The sequence below is a fragment of the Seriola dumerili genome, unplaced genomic scaffold (genome assembly GCF_002260705.1).
Source record: "Seriola dumerili isolate Sdu_G_001 unplaced genomic scaffold, Sdu_1.0 BDQW01000433.1, whole genome shotgun sequence".
Classification (NCBI taxonomy): domain Eukaryota; kingdom Metazoa; phylum Chordata; class Actinopteri; order Carangiformes; family Carangidae; genus Seriola; species Seriola dumerili.
The window spans coordinates 316,967-330,772 of NW_019174688.1; the positions used below are offsets into that span (position 1 = coordinate 316,967).

The following is a 13,806-nucleotide window of genomic DNA, read 5'->3' on the forward strand; positions in this document are numbered from 1 at the left end:
ACTAGAAAACACAGCTTGATAAATCCACTCACAAAAAGATAATAATAACTGAGATCATGTCAGGCTGACATGTCCTGTCTTGCTTTAGCTCTCTGTGTTACTTTAGATCAGGGCCACTCTGGTGAGATAATGTGTGCTGTGCAAAATCACCCAGTAGATTAAATATTAGTGTTATCTCATTTCCTCAGGCCATAAAGTCTCCACAGACTGTCCAGCTGAAGGGAAAATGGTTTAATCATAGAGACAATCTGTAACAAAGACCCCTCGCTGGGGCCCGGAACCTCCATTTGTGCTTTGTACTTTTATTACACTCTTCTTCCGAGCCACAGCTAGACTCGTGTGAAGCATCCAATTTGTCAGCAGAGCTTGGGTGAGTATTGGCTGTTAACTGGCACAGCTTGGCCTTGGCAAACACAATGACCCTGAGCCGAGAGAAGAATGAAATTCTGTTCGTCTGTCCCCATCACTGGCTGAATCTTATTGTTGATGATTAACAGCAGCACCTGAGTCTCTCCTCATCATCTATAGTTGTTTGCACCACCAGCCTAGTTCTCCATTGCATCAGCATGCCAGCTGTGTATGCTGTATAAAATATAGGCAGAGTCAACTGCAGGCAGTCGATGCTGGGGCTGCTGAATACTGAGCATCAAGTCAAATGCTGTGGGAACATTTTGTCTCAAGGGAGGGTGTGTTTGCTGGAAAAGTACCTCCTTCTATAATAAATCCCAGACTAAAACACATTCTCACTAACAGATAAACAACTGCTGGCAACAATTTTGGTTGCAGTATTTGAGAAAAAAATCACATTTTTCTTTCAATTTTTTTCTTTTCATATCACATCATATATGCATTCATTGATACACTTAAACTTGGTTGTCTATTAAATGTCAAAAACCGAATATCTATTATTCAATATTAAACTAACTTCACTGGTGTCACATTCACGTCACAGCTGAATGCAGCAAGTTCTCACAAGCCGTCTGAGGATTCTCAGAAATTACTCAGAGAAATGTAGGAAATCACACAAAAATCACAGAATAACTCCTGAAATGTGTGGAATAAATCTGACTGGTTGATACTGTAATAATACTGAATATATAGAGGGTTAATATAGAGAAAATGGTGCAGTCAAACACTGAATGTAAACTAGCGTTGGTAAGGTATGGTGAGAATAGAGAGAGGCAGCAGATGCAAATAAAGAGAGACTGTGTCAGATCTCTGAAGATGCCAAGAATGAAGAAAAAGGCAAGACTAGCAAAGTGGAGAGAAAATAATAAAACGAAGGGTGAGTTAAGAATATAAATAATTCAAGAGCAATCAAAGTATACACAAGAAAAGTGAAGAGATGTCATTGGCCACTGGGAGCTGCTGAGGCAGACGGAGGAGCAGCGTCTGGGAGGGTGGGTAGGGGAGGGGTGGGGGAGAGACACAGAGCGGGAGATGGGGGGGGGGGGGGGCAATGAGGAGACAGGCGTGGGGATTTTCTTTTGTGCTCTGTATAGCCAGGCTGGGGAGTGGACCAGGAGGGCGGAGAAGGGGTGGGGTGGGGTGGGGGTACATAAAAACCAGGTAGCATGAAGACAGAGGGCTGGCGCCGGAGCGTTGAGAGGGTGCGTGACAAGTGCCAAAGCCCTGTCGACAAGCGAGAGCCCAGACCTTTCCACGGCCTTTCAATAATTGATGCAGCTTCTGCAGCGTGCCATCTTTATGAAGCAGCAAGTGTGTGGTGAATGCGTGTGTACTTCTGAGTTATCTGTGAGTCTAAGTGTGTGACCTAATTGTGGGCATGTGAGTCATTTCTACCCATCAATGCCACTGTACCTTTGTTACATTTGGATTAATGTCATAGAAATGAGCTTTTATTCCTTCTGCCGGAACTGTGTGTTTTGCAGCCAATGCTGCGCAAAAGAAGGGAGAGAAAGAACGACCAGCCAAAAGGTACATCCATTTCCAGCTTCCAGTGCTCTTCTGTAGAATATTAATACTGGCCTTATCAGCCTCAGTGGACCCAAAAAACCCCACAGTCTCTGAAACCCTGTAGCCAGTGCCGTTAAGGAAATTAGATTTTACAGTCCTGCTTTCATACAAGTCAGTACTCCACTCTGGCCATAGGGTTTTTCTTGCCCCCCCCCCTCTCATTTCAAGGCCACCTGTGAATACATGTACATGACAGAGATGGATCTCCCTGCTTTCCCAGCTTCTCAGCGTGAGTAGCAATAGGGCTGGGCCCCCTCCATTATCATGCACTCCACCCTGCAACCCACATAACATTCTACATGCACTACATCACTTACACTCTCTGCTCCTTCGCCCTCACGCTCTCTGTTTCTCAAATCATCCACTGTGCCAGGGCAACCCCCCCCCCGTTCCTCTCTCTCTCTCTCCCCACCAGCACTAACTCTCTGTAACTACGCTCTCTCTTTTTCCTCCTGAACATGAAGGACAAGTGTTATCACCATACTGCAGATGTTTTCGACGGGGGCTCCTCTGAAACCTCCCACTGGCTGCAGCAGGACTAAACATCTCGTTTTGCCCTGGCATTAAACTTTTCCGCAGAAATCCAAACCAGTGGGCTTTACTGAGGCCGTTATGTGGTGTGTGAAGACCTTGGGCTGCAGTGATATCTCTGTCCTGCAAGACTCTAGAGAGGAGCCAGAGCTGGATGTGATCAGGATGGCTCTCAATCCCTGTAGGTGACACTGGAAAAACTTATGACATGTGCAAACACACACACAAGACACTTACACGCTACTGAATTAAACAGTCCCGTCAGGGCTTCAGCTTTTACAGACACAAGTGCAAACTATCATATTTGATCTGCATGTACCCAAGACTTAAAATTATCTCACATTCGGTAAGTGGATGATCAAAGGTAAAATAATCTTTGGAAAACTGGAACCAGCTTTCATCCAAATTCTTTTTTAGAGTTGTTCCTTAATTATGTGTAACCTAGAAAGAGGTGTGGTAAAAAAAATGCAGGAAAGCCAAAAAAAAATGAACTCATCAAATGTAGTGCATCGGTTTATGCATGACAGGCTATAGAGATGACATAAAATGAAGAGCCTTGAAAGCAAACATTATTAAACTCTGAATTGGGAATTGCTCCCTTTCCAACTGAGAACCCAGAATTTAAAATACTTTTAGAAAAGCCCAAAAGACAAGACTGAATCATCTAAACCAGGATTTGGCAGAGCTTTCCTGAACCTATCAGCTGGGGGGACACCATGGAAAAGTGTAATTAATATCAATTTATTTTCTGCAGAAAAGCTGGATGAACTCTACGCCTGGAGACACACACACACACACACACACACACACACACACTCTCTGTACACTCTCTTCATTTCCACCCAGACTCTCTAAACCACTAGCAGCAATGATGAAAATGACCCCCCACCCCCCCACAAACCTCCGAATCACACAACAAGAGGCTCAGTTTCAATGTTGTCGATAACAACGATGGCCCAAAGGGTGCATTAACGTCCTTCATTAGTTTGTCACCTCAACAGCTCAATTGCTCAGGCACATTTACAGCGCACTTTTCCTCCAGTACAGCGTAGCTCTCATTTCACAATGACTCTGCAGGATTTAATCCAGGCCCTCTGTGTGTGTGTGTGTGTGTGTGTGTGTGTGTGTGAGTGTGAGTGTGTGTGTGTGTGTGTGTGTGTGTATGTGTACGTGTGTGTGCGCTGTGCTTCAAAAACTTGGAAAGGAAGCTAGATACAGAGAACAGGGAGGAAAAACATGTGATACAATAAAATGGTACGTTTTATGCCCACTGGCACACAGATATAGTAGAGAATAGCAAGCACACGGGAATCCATTAGTGGAACCCGATTATCTCTTGGCTCTAAAATTAATTAAGTGAGTGTAGGGCAGAGTGTGTGTGTGTGTGTGTGTGTGTGTGTGTGTGTGTGTGAGAGAGAGAGAGAGAGAGAGAGAGAGAGAGAGAGATCTGACTGTCCTCATCTTTTTTTCTTCTTCTTTTTTTAAAATAAATCCTCTTGTGTTACTGCATTGAAAGGCAGATGGGGGTGGGAGGTGCATGAATCTGTATGGCTGTATTCCAGCACACGGCCTGAAATTGCTGTTGGTGATGGTGAGATTGGGCTGGTGGTGGGGTGACTATACAGCAATTTTGTGACTCCCTGTTTTTATTTCATCCTCAGCCTCACTAAAATCTGCTTCGTATCCTCATGCTCTTTCCTTCCTTGTTTTGTCCCTCTTTCCTCCCCTTTGTGCTCTATGTTTTCCCAGACCTTTGGTGTTTCCTGAAACCTGTAGATAAAGCAGACGCAGTAGGTTTGTTTCTGGGTCTGCCACTGCTGTTGTTCTGCAGCCTCTCTGGGCTGGATTGCTCAGGCTTGGGTTCACACTGCAGTCATTTATCTTGATAAATACAGAACTGGTTGACTAAAGCTGAGCATACCTGTAGTCCCTAGTCCGCTTTTGATCAAATATGGCGACACACAAGCGCAATTATTGTATGATTGCTTTCTTAAATCACATTTTCCTGTGTGGGGGGTTTTGTTGGAGCAAAAACTGAGCTTGCTGCAGTCTGGTTTTATGTTTTGTTGATATGTGAGTATTCGCAATCTTTGTTGTGATTCTCTGATGGTTGTGATCTGAAAGAGTAGGTGGTTTGACGATAGATACCGCAGGATAATATACATTTGTCAACTGTCAGAACTATGTCTCCAGTAGCTGTTATAGTTTATAGTTAGCTATAATATAATAATATCTCTGGTTATATTGCACCATTGCAGGAAATGGTGTAAATCAAAGACCAGAACTGCTAAATGACTAAATGAAATGTGTATTTGTTTTTATTTATTAACTTTAAATCAATGTGATAAGTTATGTGAATTTGTTAAGATTATTTAATTTCCTGAATTAGCCAAAACTAGACATTGCTGCCCAGTAATTTCATTCATAAACAGGTTCTCCACTGATTTGTCAGAAAATGAACTCCGTCATGATAGGGCTGTGTTATATGGATAAATTCCTCGACAATGGTATATGTACTTTCAGACCATGATTATAGCTCATCACTATATATATTGTGTAAATATCGTGATATAGTAAAATTCAGATGAGAAAGTGTTAATGGATAAACTACCTAAATGGGACTGTATGACATCCAAAAATCTTTTAAAAATCTAATGCTGTCCCGCTCATTGACGTGCACCAATAACCTTCTACAGTCAAATATATTCAAGGGACAGCTAACACGGTATAAATGTTATGACAAAGTCTCTTCCACCTGTCAAATTTATATCATCACAGTATATTGTTATATCACTTATACCCATACCCACCTCTATACGATGATATGTATTAAAATCATGATGTTATTTATTATGATATGTTTTCCAAAGATGACAGAGCACATGTAACCCACAAACACAAGTGTTTTAACCTTAGTATGTTCTACTCTCCATTAACACATAATAACTACACTATACAAATTCAGAGGCTGGCCATGAAGGTGGTTGTTTCTGCCATCTTTCCGTGTATGACCTTTTGCGTCAGGATGAGACCTGTCCGGTGTGTCAATTAGCTAAATGCTTTGGGTGCTGGGAAAGGTAAGTGTTCTTACAGTTGAGACACCTGGGAAGCCAGCGGTGGACATGACATATGTGACAGCTCGGCAACAATGTGTCTATCACAACAACAACAGAGGGTGATGCTGAATTCGTATTTCAGCTAAAAAGGATTGTGGCTTTTCTAATCCACAACACCGTCCGAAAATTGAAATTTACAAGTGTGATTATACCCTGACGGGACATTATTCCAGCGCACTAACAATATTAAATATTACACTATAAAAGAGAGATCAAAACAAATTTTCCCAATTCACACACTTCAATTGAATGAATGTTGAGTAAATTAAGGGAAGCTGACAGTTTTATTAGGGCTAATACCAGAGTGTAATCCAGCCAGCCAACCCTCTCACAGTGTAATCTTCAGTGTAAACCTTCATGGGCAGGTCTCCTTGTGTGAAGCTAAAGCCTGTTCCTCAGCATAGCAGTAATCCCACTAAGGCTCTTAGAGAAGTGAAATTATTTCAGAATGAAAGGAGAGGCTTTATGACTGTTACAGACTCGCTGTGGAAGATGGCTAATAAATAAACATCTCACAAATCCTCTTAGGAACTTTGGAGAGTCTGAACCCAATAGTCAAGATGCTCCATATTCTATCTCAGATAATCAGGAGCAGGTTCGTCCGCTCTTCACTTCCAGGTGGAAAGGTGAGTTTGACCTGAACCACAGCTCCAGCTGGGACATCATGACTCATCCCCCCCCCCCCCCCTCTCCACACCACCCTCCCTCCTTCTCATCTCCTCTCTCACATTCACACACAACCCCTGCTCCTACACACAAGTGCACATGCTCCGACCTGAATTCGTGCCATGGGGTGACTGAAGAGTTATTGAGAAATAAAGGTCCAGTCTATCAAACTGTGGTCTGCTTTAAGTCGTGATGAGACAGGAGGGAGACTGGAGCAGCTGGTGGCCCATTGATCTGTCTCTGTACAAGAGCCTTCCACTATTCTCCTCTCTTGCTATTGATGGAGACAGATGCCAATAAGATGACCCCATATCTCTCATTAGTATACTCGATCACGCTCACACACTGTATCAAAGTCATCCCCTACCAGATGAGAGTTTGCTCGCATACGTTTTCAAGACAACGTATTTAGAAAACAGAAGTATATGGCAGAAGATGATCCACTGAAAAGCTGAAATGTTCATGCGCCACTGTAGCATTCAATTGGAAGTTTATTCAGTGTTCTTCCATGAAGAAAATGAACAGCAATTGAATATGCATGACTCCATCCTGCTCAAGAGCTGCACCACTCCTCTAAAGGACGGATGCGAAGCAGATTTCCTCCTCTGACAAGGCCAGATGGGATGCAATGAGATAGGATTTGATCTCCATCCTTCCACAGAGCAGAGGGCCTGCAACATCATGTATCATGTCAGATACAGGCCCAGACCTGACGCAACGAGCCAAATGTGAACCAACACATTTATGAAGCCTCTTATTTTTATGTCCTGAGTATGAGCTTCCTTTCATGTCCCATTACAGCATTTGCATTTTAAATACTATCGCTTCCACCGCATTTTAGTGAACGTGGAGCGTCATTACTCTTGTTGACATAGGACGGGTGCTGGAGGTTGCATTTACAAATGAAACCTGCCCTAGATAAGGGTGCGTGTCAGCAATATGGAGATAGGAGCAACTGTATGCGTGGCATGTATAATGCCGACATAAAAATATATACATAGTAGCCTACGGCATTTTGTCAAAAAGTCACATCTACATTCAGCGAAAGATAGAAAAATATCAATGCGCCATCATTACAAATGCTTCAGCTTGTCTTGCTCTTACCTCGACGTTTTTCCACACGCAGTTAGGACAATACAGCCATCAATATAGGTAATGCGGTATGTCCCATTTTCTCGCCTTCTTTTGTCCTCTTTTGTGACGAAGTTGCTACTGTAAAATAACTGACTCCAACATAGGCTGTCTGGTTACATCGGCTGAAGTGACGGTCGGTGCGTTCGTCGGCGGCTTCCTGCGATATCTCCTGCGTCGGGCTCGGGCTGGAATTTTATGTGGATGAAGCCTGCCAGAACCAAGCCCTGTTTCTGCGGGTATTTATCACAGACTTTTCTCACGGCGTCCTCCGCGCCCTGACTTAGTGACGAGAGACATCTGGGTGGCGGGGGAGTGGTGATGCAACCTGTGGACCGTGTCATCTTGCTGGACAAAAATCCGCAGCAGCTCCAGTGAATAAAACTCTCAACAGCTGGAGGACTCGCGTTGATATTACACATCTGGATGTAATATCTCACAGGAGAAGATTACGTTGTCTGAACACTGATACATGCAAGTCTCCCAAAATTCTTATGATGCATCAGTTTTCATCAGTCAAACATCATGTGGACAAAAAGCAAGCTACAGACAAAAACTACAGCTGCGGCTACACACTAGGAGAATCATGATGAAGAAATATGAGAAAAAAACACACATTTTTTGTGAAATACATTTGAAAGATAATTTTTATCTTTAGGCTATCTCTTTAATTCTCCAAGTTTCTAAAACCACCCTTTGGTTGAACAGCTCACAAATCAAATGACTGATGGACAGACACACTGTTTCTCAGTGCACGAGTCCAAATAAATACATCCTGTATTAAGTGCATGTCTTAGTGTTAGTGTTATTTTAGACAATAGGCCATACATAATAACAGTGTTGTAAATAGACACAAACCAATTAGTCAGTGAATAAAAAAAATAATAGGTTATTTAAATAATGTATTGTCAAGGATGAAGAAAAGGACTACAGTTTCTTCTTTGCTATACAAAATCCAGAATATTGATATAATGCATTGTATAGCACGGTAGATTATGTATTGTATATGCAGTGCATTAACCGAAGTGATCATACAGCATACATTTTATATTTATTTGAAACACAAACTTACAATTTTTTTTTTTTTTTTTAAAGTGATAGTAATAGTCCACGACAAATAGTTGCTTGCCAGCAACATCACAAATGGTGGCAGGGGGAACACACGGTATGAAAATAAGGAGAAAAAAAAAAACAAACAAAAAACACTGTCCTGCTCCTTGCCTGTAGGATGTCCCCAAACTGAGGAGCAGCAGGTGGTTGAATACAACTTTACCCTGTGCCCTTAAACATTTAACATGCCAAAAAGACTTATGGACAGTTATTTGTTTGTGGCTTTATAGTTCATTGAAGGACAGTCTAGTGAGAGGCCGGCCAATCCCAATGTCCCACCTAAGGCCTAACCCCAGACCACTTCATTGAAGTCACCTGGTTGAAGTGATTGAGTGTGAAAGGTCGCAAAGGCTCAAAATGGTATGTGGAATGAGACAGCACATTCTTTATTCCCTTCCTTCACTTCCTGTTTGTTGGATCAGATCTGATGAAAGCAGATTTGGAATTTACCCGCTGGAGCCTCCAGCGCAGCTGCAAACAGGTATTATGGGGCGTGGTTTGAACCATAGTGTGTGGAGGAAGAGGTTGGCGTCTTAGCTATTTCAGCCATCGACGACTCAGAAGAATACTGTCACTTGGACTCATTGATTGTAACTGCACTATTTACTGGTGTAAACGCTACAGATTAATAATTTAGCAAAAGTCTTGGATACAAGCGAGAAGTTGTCTTGGATCCTGTTGGACTCCACTTGCGCGTTTCTGGAAGTGTATTCTGCCAGATATGAATACGACGTAAGTTCTATCGCATTTCACTCTGCGGCTTTCACGTATGTTTGATGTCCACAATAGTTTATCACGTATCCAGAGAGTATTTTGCCCTAGATCTGTGTGTGTGTGTGTGTGTGTGTGTGTGTGTGTGTGTGTGTGTGTGTGTGTGTGTGTGTGTGTGTGTGTGTGTGTGTGTGTGTGTGTGTGTGTGTAACAGGAATTAGGCGTACAGTGAATGACTGACATTTCAAACACTTGCCCCTCATACTTTTAGCCTTTACAGTTTTTACTTAAAGTTCTTTATATAGGCTGAGCATCAGTTTGTTTCTGTGCCTCTTGGATCATCTCTCATACTGGAATAAAGTTTTCCCTCCATTGTCGATGTTTGAATGAATGATTAAACTCGGCCATCTGACTAGTGTTAAAAATTAGTCCTCTGGGTTTTTCATTTTGGCCAATGTTGCTATCACACAGAGACAGACTTGAGAGTTGAAACTTTTGAATTCGATGTCAGTGTGGGAAAAGGAGAGGATTGTTTATTTACATCTGCTTTGCCTTCAGAAAAAAAGATATTGTGATGAATAATATGATGTGCGTAATTAAATCATACATTCTGCAGAATATGCTTCATCTCTTTTACATCCTTGTATTATGCTTTACAAAAACAAAGCTATTAACTTCAGCGAAGTCAGATTAATTTATGTCAGATAAAACAGACTTGGATACTACAGTCTTTGCTAACACATTCTCATTGATGTTTACCTTTTAATAACCGTTTTAAAGTTGAGCTTCCTCATATATAAGAGACATTTTTGAAGATGTATGAAGTGTTTTTATAATCTACCACTCAACATTGTGTAGCCTGTGACCTAGATCTGGTTAGATATTAAGAAGAAGTTGATCTCTGCTGTTCCATGCAGAAAGAGGGCTAGAGGCGTCTCAGTGAGGCGTACTGTGTCAGTATTAATAGCTGGTATTTACACTGCTAAGTTTTTGCCGAGTGTATGAAAGACATTTGTTGCTTTTCAAAGCTGGTTGAATGTCAATTACTTTGGTAATTTCACAAATAAACAAACGGAACAAACAGGGGAACTGTGTAGCATTCAAACGGCTCCTAGAACCACTCGCTGTGTTTTCTGAATCAGGTTTATGTAACTGCTGTCCAGGATCTACAGCAGTGTCTTGTTTCCATTGTATCCTCTCACCTAGGTGTGGTGAGGCAGCGGGTTAGCCACATTCAGATAGTTGATGTTTAAATTCGCACTTGCTGTAGTTGTTGTGTGTGATGACACACATCTATAGTTGTATTTCTTGGTGAAATATGTTAAATGTTGGATGTGAAAACTGCCAAAAGCTTATGTTGCTGTGAGTCAGATTCTCCTGGAACATACATGCGTACATTAATCCTTGTTCAAACATAATTCAGTTTTATTTGAGATTATATCAGACACCAGCACAGATGTGCGCAAAAAATTGTGACAGACGGCCGAAGGTGAACTTCTCTTTCTAAAAGGACTCATTAATGGTTACAAGGCTTTGGTCAGTTCTGCTCAAATTCCCGGCTCACTACAACCTTTATCTGACAGTTTCATGAAAACAGTTTTAACCCCCTTGGAAATACACACTGTGTATCAGTATGTGTTCTATGTGATCTAATGATCTGATGTGAGCTACACGTAAGCTTTCAGGCAAAATAAACTGTTTGTCTTTCTTAGTTTAGAGTGACATTTAACAAGGACTTAAAAGAATCAGTATTATATTGTCAGAATACCGATGAGTGTCATCTCCTAGCTCGGAGATGACGTGTGACATATTTGACTTGTGAAACTGTCAAGCGTGACCTTGCTTCTGATATAGCACAACAAGCAAACTAACTAACAAAACAAGTGCTGCTTTTTCCCTTCTCCAAAATCATATAGGTGTTTCCCAAAGAAATGATGAGGCTGCATATATTTTCCCAATTTACATGGATAAATCACACGAAAACAACATTCAGAGACCTGTATATTTTAATATAAATCTAATAAATATACCCAAAGTTGTCATGACAGCACCTCAGCTCGTTGTCTTTCGGAAAGCTGGACAGATACTTGTTTTAGATTATGTAAGGCGTTATGAATGAAACTGTGGTAAATTAACATTTCTTTCTTTGTTAATATTTGATTACACACAGTCAATGAGGCCAGTCTCAGAATACCGGATCAAATGGAAACACTATGATTAATGTAGTCACTCTGTTCTCTGTTTTGTGTGGTGACTCAGCAGGGAATCAGTGAATAATTCTTCAGGCAAGGCCATAACTGCTTTTTTTTTGGCATTTCATCCCACATTTCAAGGGTGAGTCATGTTGAACCTGAGCAACACAAGAGAATTGAATGCAGTGCTCACTATTTCTTCTTCTTCTGTCTTCTTCTTCTTTTATACGCATTTTGTTCTGTATTATCGACCCGCACTAAATGAGTTTGCTTCAGAAAGCAACTGACAAAAACCTGTGCCAAGTATTAATCTTTAACGCAGCGGTTGGTTGGCGCCTTTTAGGCTGTTAAAAGAGCCCCCCCATTTTGCTGAGTACAGGATTGCAATTGATATTAATCTGTGCACAACCTGGCGGAGGTTGCCTATCCGTGTAAAGGAAGCAACGAATTGTTCTTCCTCAGTCTTAAGTGAGGGGAAGATGCAATGAGGGAGAGATTTGTCGACGTTATTTTCTCCCAGATCTTCCGCCTCGCTCACTTTTAAGCAGCAGGTGGTAGTATACATTGCTCGTGAGGCTGTCTCTATCCTCATACGCGGTAAAACGGCTGCATGCTGCAGTATAAAGAGGCTCAACTGCTATATGTCTGACTTGGGGCTTGGACTGTCAATAAGAATGTAGTGTATGTGTTTGCGTTGCTCAAAGTAGAATATCGAGACCACTGAGGCCTAAATTTCATTGATTGGCCTTGTCGTATTTGATTTGGACCTTGGTGTGCAGTCTCCAGGCTGGTGTTTGGTTATGGATAGATGACAGTGCTGGTGGAGTGCAGAATATGCACATGAGAGGTTTTTAAAGCAGGGCTCCACCAGTTTTTACACATCATTGTCCTGTTCATAGGTCTTGAGGAGCCCTGCTGCACCTTGTGAAAACAAGGTTGTTATACAAGCCTTTTTGACTCTCAGATGGAATCTGATGGCAATGCCTTGTCCTATAAGAGAAAGAGAAGAGAGTTAGAGAAGACGGAGCTTAACGAGCTCTGGCGTGTGGCCCGAATGCTCCTCCTCGCTTGAGGCTAACGGTTTGCAGTACTACATTAGCCCACCAGCTAGACCAGCGACATGCGACCCAAATCTCGACTGAACTGTCAGGGTTCCGAGATTGCATTGGCGGTAATAGTAACGCGGGGTCCGACTGTTTGACAAGAAGAAGAATCGGGAAGTGAAGACTGCTGTTTGTTTGTTGTGTCTGCTACATGTTTTATTTTATTCAGTACTGTTCCGTCGTGCCATGTCAAAATGTTTTTTTTGTTTTTTTTTGTTGAAAAACAGCAAAGAGGGGTCCTGTGTGTTGTCACATGTTACTACAGTGTACCATACCTCGGGTGTAATTTCCACTGCTCAACTTCTGACTGGACGATCGTACTGCTTCAGTCAGGGTTGGGCGGGTTCAACATTTGGCACATTTGGAGAAGATGAGGTGCACCGTTGCCTGTTTCAAGGCCTAGGAATTAGAAAGGAGAAGATGGTAAGAAATGTACCGGTCCGCAGGAGGCAACTGGAAGCTAACGGAGCACCACCATTAGAGTACGAGAAACAGAGATAAGCTTTGGGGGGAAGAAGATGATGCAAAGCTGGAAAAAAAAAAAAAAAAAAAAAAAAGCTTGTAGCGTCTATCTAACAACATTACAGAACAATATCATATTCTCTGTGAAGTTCTCATTAACCACTATCATCTTCCCAGTCATCTTAACATACTGAGTGTTTCTATTTCAACTGATTTTATTCTATGGCTATGTGCTATCTATTGAGACTAACGCCTTGGCGTTGCAGTCGAGATGCCCATGTTGTATGAATCTAGTCATGCACGTAAAGATATGCAGTCAAAAGTATTAACCTAATGTCAGTCATAATGTGAACTGTTTGCTTGCCAATGACTGAAGCACATGTATAGTAAATAACTGTTTATATGTTGGCCTCCAGAATATGAGTTTTTTTTTTACATCAGGTCTGCGTCTTATATTTTCAATTGTTAATGTCTGTAATTTACGTCTGCGGTTATCTTTATTATTGTCCCTTTCTGTATATCGATTGCTGAGTTCATGGTGAGATCAAGCTGTGAACTGATAAAAATAACTCCACATGACTGTCTGAGTGTTGTTGTTTGGGCTCCAGGCTTTGTAAGAATTTGCCAGCCCTGGTGCTCGTATGGCATTAAATGGTGTTGATTTATTGAGCATGGAAACTTAAGGTCCAACATGCAGAGTTGTGAATGGTTCAGTGGCAAAAAAATAAAAACCAAAGCTGACTGAAATATAAACACGAACACTTTGTTTCCTAGTTTTCAGAAGACTTATTTAGCACATCTGTACGC

At 41.7% G+C, this 13,806-nt stretch overlaps 1 protein-coding gene across 3 annotated transcripts in view; it reads right to left on the reverse strand.

The window, feature by feature from the left end:
* The window catches only part of aplp1 (amyloid beta precursor like protein 1), a 37,620-nt gene that overhangs the window by 22,328 nt on the left and 1,486 nt on the right, over window positions 1-13,806 (reverse strand). Inside the window, exon 1 of one of the 3 annotated variants that reach the window (XM_022761910.1) lies at window positions 7,395-7,480. The exons of the other annotated variants lie outside the window; for them this stretch is intronic. The gene's annotated coding sequence lies outside the window, so the exon portion shown is untranslated. Of the gene's footprint in view, window positions 1-7,394; window positions 7,481-13,806 lie in introns of those variants that run through there. 3 annotated transcript variants of the gene reach the window in all.